Source organism: Alligator sinensis, unplaced genomic scaffold, assembly GCF_000455745.1.
Source record: "Alligator sinensis unplaced genomic scaffold, ASM45574v1 scaffold360_3, whole genome shotgun sequence".
Taxonomy (NCBI): Eukaryota; Metazoa; Chordata; order Crocodylia; family Alligatoridae; genus Alligator; species Alligator sinensis.
The window spans coordinates 897507-905059 of record NW_005841977.1 but is presented as its reverse complement, the minus strand read 5'-3'; the positions used below and the strand labels follow the sequence as shown (position 1 = coordinate 905059).

At 46.9% G+C, this 7553-nt stretch overlaps 1 protein-coding gene across 1 annotated transcript in view; it reads left to right on the top strand.

Moving 5' to 3' along the window:
• Window positions 1–7553, top strand: part of UBTD2 (ubiquitin domain containing 2) — a 60525-nt gene that overhangs the window by 6222 nt on the left and 46750 nt on the right. The gene's annotated exons all lie outside the window — the stretch shown is intronic.

The window sequence follows — 7553 nt, the reverse complement described above, 5'->3', positions numbered from 1 at the left end:
TAAGACCCGTCCACCACCACCCTCTGGGTGCAGCCCTCCAGCCAGTTAGTGACCCATCTGACCATGTAGGCATCAACACCACTGTCTCCTAGTTGCTTACTGAAAATGGGTTGAGAGACCGTGTCGAAGGCCTTCCTGAAGTCCAGAAAGATTATATCCACTGCGACACCTGCATCCAAGGACTTGGTAACCTGGTCATAGAAGGCCACCAGGTTGGTCTGACAAGACCTGCCCCTAATGAACCCATGCTGGTTGCCCCTGAGCATAACCTCCCCTGCAGGCCCTCCTGGACACGTACCAGGATAATTCTTTCGAAAAGCTTCCCCAGGACCGAGGTAAGATTCACGGGCCTATAGTTTCCTGGGTCCTCCTTCCTCCCTTTTTTGAAGCTGGGGACCACATTGGCCCTTTTCCCGTCCTCCGGCACATTGCCCGAGTGCCATGAGTGCTCATAGAGCTGTGCCAGAGGTCCCGCAATGACCCCTGCTAGTTCCTTCAGCACTCTGGGGTGGAGATCATCAGGACCTGTGGATTTAAATACATCTAGTCACTCCAGAAGTTCCCTGACAAGGTCCTCATTAACCCTTGGTCTGGGTGTGCCACCCACAGGACCTTCGGGGGGGCTAGTGGGGGAAATATCTGGGTCCCTCCTGAGAAATACAGAGGCAAAGAAATTGTTGAATATATAACCTTTACCATCAGGTGAGATGACCAGATTTCCTAGCGTGTCCTGCAGAGGCCCCACGTTACTTGGCACCTTCTTTTGCCCCCCTATGTATTTGAAAAAGGACAATAGTGTGTATTTTGATCCTCTTTGGTTTGTATTACAGTCTTCTTCCATTGGGCCTTTCTGTTTCTACTCTCCCTGTTCAAAATCCTCCTCTGCTCCCAGTGTTCATTATGTGTTTATCCTCATCTCTTCCACATACTCCTCCATTTTTATCCTACCCTGTATTCCTGTCAGATTCTGCATCCATCCAACCTTCTGGTGTTCTCTTTCCAGTCTTTCTAAATACCTCTTGCTGCTTGTGCCCTTACCTTAAATTTTTCTTTGCTCCTACCATATGCCCAGCAGCCCTTTATATCCTCTTCCCATTGTTATTTTTTATTCCTTCCATATTACCCCCTGTTCTTGAAGGAGGCTTTCCCCTTGTATCCCAGCTTGACCACCTTTTAGTACATCTCCTTCATTCACACTCTGCTGTTTTGAAATATCTTTTGACTTTAAATAAATTAATACTACACTTTACCAAACAGCTAAAATATTAGGAGTGCAGCCAAGCACATTGAAGTTAAGAATGTTAGGAATTTAGGAGGAGGGCACATAGGACAGATGGGGCTCAGGGAGGGTCATGTATGTCACAACCCAAAGTTGTGGATTTTTTGATTGTGTGCGCTTCGGCACCGCTAAATTATGTTCCCGCTGAATTGCAGCTCTTTTGCACAACGGAGTGTTCCGTTGTTATAGAGAACCCGCGTGCAGAAAAGTGTTTCCCGCCGTTTTGTAGCCTTCTTTGCATTGTGCATTTCTCTTGCATTATAGTGATGCACGCTGCAAAGGAGTTCCCGCCATTTGTATTAAGATTTGAGCCACATTATTGGCCGGTCTTAATTTAGGCACACATGGCGGCTAGCTATTGGCTTGCTAGCCGTACAAAAGGCTTGGGTGGTTTCCGCCCAAGTTGGAGAGAAAGACAGAGAGAGAGACGGAGAGACGGATCTCTAAGCACTGTGGGTCCTTTCGAACCCAGCGTGTCTTTCTTAAGAAGGCGATAGAGGCTCCAATTGCTGAACCCCCGGAGCCTAGCAAACTCCGGGGCACCACTTACCGACGGCCTCTAGCCTCTCCCCGTCACCGATCGCAGTCCAGACGAATCCCTACCCTAGAACCCAGTTATCGAAACCACGGAGTCTGAACCACTCCGAGGATCCTGGGAACCGAGTTTTAGAGTCCTCCAACGAGGATTGAAGCGGAGCTGTACCTGGAAACTGTCCAGCCTGCACCGCGACCATCTCCGGTGTGTGCACACAGACGGGCCCGGCTTGCGCCCGGTGAGGACGGGACCGGGTGCCGGCCCGCACAATGTAGTGGAGGAAAATGTTGGCTGTGGGTGCCTACCTGCCCGTTACAGAAATGCGAAGGTGTGTATTAAGTAAGGGAGGGAACTGTGGGAGGAAAAGAACGGTTTCAGGGTAAATCAACCAAATGCACCCTGGAGCACTGACTATTCCTTCTGCAACCACAGAACTCTTATGATTCTAACTGAGGTTCTGCTTTGAACACGGTGCTGTAAAATACTAGATACTATGACCTTCACAGCAACATCATAACTCTAACACTACCACAGGTATTATGAACCTTAGACTTTTCAGCTAGAACACCCAAAATCCGTTGACGCGTCTGTCTTTTTTAATCTTTGTGCCTCGGTTCCATTGTCTGAAATTGGGGTAATGAGTTTGTGAATATAAAATTACTGATTCATAAAGAACTACGGTACTGTGAAAGCTTTGCAGGAAAGATCAATGGGAAATTAATAATTCTGTATGCAATGCAAGGTCTGAATGCGGGGAAATAAATGAATTGAGCCACATATTCATTGAAGGGAAAAAAGAAATATTGAATAGCTTATTCCATTCAGTAAGCTCTGTCCATCCTGTGCACTAAGATCCTCTAGGGAAAAAATAGTAAGTAGTCAAGCAAATAAAGACTGTGTCATAATATTCAAACACAGGAGGTGCATTTTAAGATTCTATAGACACCATTACTACTTGCATTTCCTCATTTTAGTGATTGACCTTGCACTAAGGTCAATCACTTTGCGACTGACAAATGATGCTTTATGACTTTAACGGTGCTTTCTTGTGTACTGGCTTTTACTTGAGTCTTCCTGCCTAGAGCAGGGGGGCTGGACCCAATTATCTGCAAAGTCCCTTCCAGCCCCTAACAATCTATGAATCTATGAAAATGAAAAGCAGGAAATTCCATTTTGGAGATTTATTGACCCTCCCCTCTTCATGGCTTCAGCATCAACATGGAAACTTTGTAAGTCCACATTGCAGACTTACAACTCTAACTAACAAAGCAGCTGATAGTATAGCAACCTACTCCTGCTGTGTGGATGCCCTAGAGAGAAGAGTCACACCTTGGTGCCGGTTATTTTTACAGGTGTTTACTAATAGTGCTGTTATGCCGATACTCAGGAATTGGGTTCTCTTCCAGATTCCAAGGAGAGTTTACTATGGCCTATTATAAATGATTTACCTGAGTACCCTGCCCACCAGTAACATTCTGGATTTCCCCAGCATCTCCCTTGCTTTTTTCCTATCTCAGGCTGCTCTCTGACAATGGGAAAATTCACAGTACTTTTAGTAAAAAGCTATACCCCGGAGAATTATGCAATTATGCACCCACGCCACTGTGCATATAAAATGTATGACTGTGCATAATTGCATAATTTATGCATAATTTAACCTGGGCGGACTCTGTGCCTCCACTTCCATGGGAGGCCTCCACTTCCAACACTCCAGGTGGGAGCCATGTGGAGGCATCAAGCATTGTGGTACGTGATTGGACAGCTGGTGAGTGGGAAGAGGAGCTCCTGCCTGCAGGAGGGGAGGGTGGGTGTGGGTTGATGTGGACCCCCCCTGCCACTTCCCCTCTTTCCCCCATGGTGCACAGTCAATGCTAGTGGCAGCAGCAGCAGCAGCAACAGCAGGCAGTGGCAGCAGCATGCAACTGGCTGAGTCCTGGGGGCTGCACATGGTGGCACGGAGCTGGCTTGGCCAGTCCACTGACCTGCTCCTTCAACCCAGACCAAGCTGTCTCTGCCAGCACGTGAGGCTTTCATAGATTCCTAGATGTTAGGGTCGGAAGGAACCTCAATAGATCATCGAGTCCGACCCCCTGCATAGGCAGGGGAGAGTGCTGGGTCTAGATGACCCCAGCTAGATGCATATCCAACCTCCTCTTGAAGACCCCCAGGGTAGGGGAGAGCACCACCTCCCTTGGGAGCCCGTTCCAGACCTTGGCCACTCGAACTATGAAGAAGTTCTTCCTAATGTCCAGTCTAAATCTGCTCTCTGCTAGCTTGTGGCCATTATTTCTTGTAACCCCCGGGGGCACCTTGGTGAATAAAGCCTCACCAATTCCCTTCTGTGCCCCCGTGATGAACTTAAAGGTGGTAGTGGCAAGTCCAGTGGGACCAAATGGCCTTGTATTCTGTGGCAGCCTGTGCCCCACAGTGGCCTGGTGGACCAGATAAAAATGTTCTGGGGTCATATATGATGCATGGGCCATATGTTTAACATCCCTGTCCGGTTCTGTTCGTCATGCATCTGCTGATGCACGATAAAGTGCCATTAGCTTTTCTGATGGCTTCGTCACACTGCCGACTCATGTTCATCTTGGAGTCCACTAGGACTCCAAGATCCCTTTCCACTTCCGTGCCACCCAGCAGGTCACTTCCTAGGCAGTAGGTGTGCTGGACATTTTTCCTCCCTAGGTGCAGCACTTTGCATTTCTCCTTGTTGAACTGCATTCTGTTGTTTTCTGCCCACTTGTCCAACCTGTCCAGGTCTGCTTGCAGCTGTTCCCTGCCCTCCGGTGTGTCCACTTCTCCCCATAGCTTTGTGTCATCCGCAAACTTGGACAGAGTACACTTCACTCCCTCGTCCAAGTCGCTGATGAAGACATTAAAGAGTATCGGTCCTAGGACCGAGCCCTGCGGGACCCCACTGCCCACACCCTTCCAGGTCAAAACCGACCCATCCACCACGACTCTCTGGGTGCGACCCTCTAGCCAATTCACCACCCACCGGACTGTGTAGTCATCCAAGTCACAGCCTCTTAACTTGTTCATCAGTATGGGGTGGGATACCGTATCGAAGGCCTTCCTGAAGTCTAAGTATACGACATCCACCCCTCCTCCTGTGTCCAGGCATTTCGTAACCTGATCATAAAAAGAGAATAGATTAGTCAGGCATGATCTGCCTGCTACGAACCCGTGCTGGTTTCCCCTCAGCATAATTTGTCCTGCCGGGCTCTCACATATGTGAGCCTTGATAATTTTTTCAAAAACTTTGCCAAGGATGGATGGCTGGCTTACAGATCTGGAAGTGGGAGCTGTGTGCCATTGGGACAAGCCGACTGGCTCTGTGCCTCTATGTGGGGGTTCCAGTGGGAAGCGTGGAGCCAGCCCAGCCTGATGGCATGTGACTCTGTGCATCCATGTGGGCTTCCTGTTGGAGTGCTGGAATCCCCACGTGAAGGCATAGACCCCATGGAATGCAAATTCTGCCTCCAGCGCCACATGCAGACCCCAGGACTCAGCACATAATTTAAAATCTTTCTGCACATAATTTTGAATTTTGGACAGTAATTTTGATGGGTCTTTCTATTAGGAAGGTGTCTGAAATATGACTTATTGATCTTAATAGATAGGGATAGTTCTCAGAGGCCATGTGACTTGTTTGGCAATGGCTGATTCTGCCAGATCCTAGTGTAGGCATGAGAGGTCACCTAGACCTTTGATGCATAGGCAGGAGTTTTTTGGGGGAGTGGAGGCTGCCCAGGCCTTCTATCCCCTTGCTTTAGGCTACAATCTAAAGGCCAGACTGAGTCCAGACATTTGGTGCCTCCAAATGGCTGTATTTGTATAAGCATCCAGGAATTGAACCTGGGTCCTCTGTGTGGTAGACAAGGATTCTACCACTGAACCACGGGATATTTTTTCTGTGACTTGTACACTGATTGAAATATGAAGTCCGGTTTAAATTCTTGGGAAGTAGAATGCATTTTATTTGGAAGCACTGGGAAAAAGCAGTCAAGTCCCAGGAGGATAAGAAACCTCTCCTCTCTTTGCAGTGACCCCTCACACCAATCTAGGAAAAATGATTCTGAGGTCAGCGGGGAGACCCATCTGGTTGTCATCCCCTGGGGGAAGGCTTCTCTGAGAAGGGGCCTCAGAGGAAAAAGGGGAGCTGGCCACAAGCAGAAGGGGGTGAAGGAATCTTCCATCCTTGGCAGAGGATTGCAGTTCTATACATAGGATTAATATAGAGATAATAACTTGAGATATAGAAATGTCTTTGTGCAGCAGCTTGTCTTTAGACCAACAAACACAAATTTGGGCATCGGCCTCTAAAGCCTGAATTTATTTTAGAGATGGAAAAACCCCTAAGCTTAAAATTGTTAATTTTTATTTATTTATTGGGAATGGTTTGTCAGTATTATGACTGAAAGATTTTTTTGTCTTTAATTTGTCATCCGTTCTCAAATTCCACTTTAAAAAAAAATCATAATACTGAGAGGCATATGGGCCGCATCCAGAGGAGCATGGCTGTGCAGCATGTGTTGCCGCAAACACATCTGCGGTGCCGTGTACAGCACGTTTAGATGTTCTCCTTGCTGCAAGGGCACACTGCCTATGCATACACTGCTCCGCTTTTTTTATTTTCATAGGTTTTTTTGGCTATCCAGGGGTCAAAAAAACTCACAGAAAAAAAAGTGGAGCAGCGCATGCACAGACAGCGCGCACCACTCAAAAACAGAGCCGGCCTGCTTGGAGCCATGCTCTGGCTGCTGACCAGGGTCCGTGCAGCAGAATCACCACTGCTGCAGCTCCGGGAGGCCCCCAGGACCTCAGGTAAGGCTGCTGGGGCAGCCTCCCCTACCCCACCCCAGGGTAACTTGTCATGTGCCAAAGGTCTCATGGCACAGGCATTCCCTGGGAACCAATAGTGGCAGCACAAGATGCGCTGCTGCTACTTGTCCCCGGAGAATCAAACGTCCACGCTCATCTGGACGCAGCCATGAGGTTTTTTTCTGGTAGGTGTAAATTGTTTGTAATGCTTTTTATAATCAGTTTGGCTGCAAATTGGTTGTCCACAATGATCTTGACTCTTTTGGGTCTTAGAATGCCACTTTTAAAGTTGGAAGCTGTTTAAGCAGTAATTTTGCTTGAATGTCAGTTAATAAATATGCTTTATCACCTAATGTGCTTGTCTCCAAGAAGGTAAGCAATCAAATCAGGCATATGCTAAAATGGTGTCAGATGTCACTGACAAAAGTATTCCACACCGAAAGTGATCTGATAATGTCCTTTTTGTATTGCTACTGTAAATAAGTCTTTTAAAAACAAAATGGGTTTCATAATTTCAAGAAACGGGTCATTTATAATGTTGCTTCAGAGAGCAAAAAGATCTTTTTTGGCCTTTAGGGATGAGTACTTCTTTCTTGCATAACAAAATATTCATTTTTTAGCATTAAGTGATGTAACATGAAAAATGAATGTAGGAATCACTGCTTATTCCAGATTTTACAAGCTGGTAGTGCCTGTGACGTACACGGCCTCAAAGTCTGCATATTTTTTTTCAAGCTTCATTTACCCAGAAAACGAAAAAATAAACTGTCACTCTCAGAATTTATTATGACATAAACATTAACCATCTAAAAATACTGCTTATTTCAGTGCTTATTCCAATCAGAAATTGTCACAAGCGTTTTTTGGGGGGTTTTTTACAGGAAATTACAGGCTCATCTGCTCTGAAATACG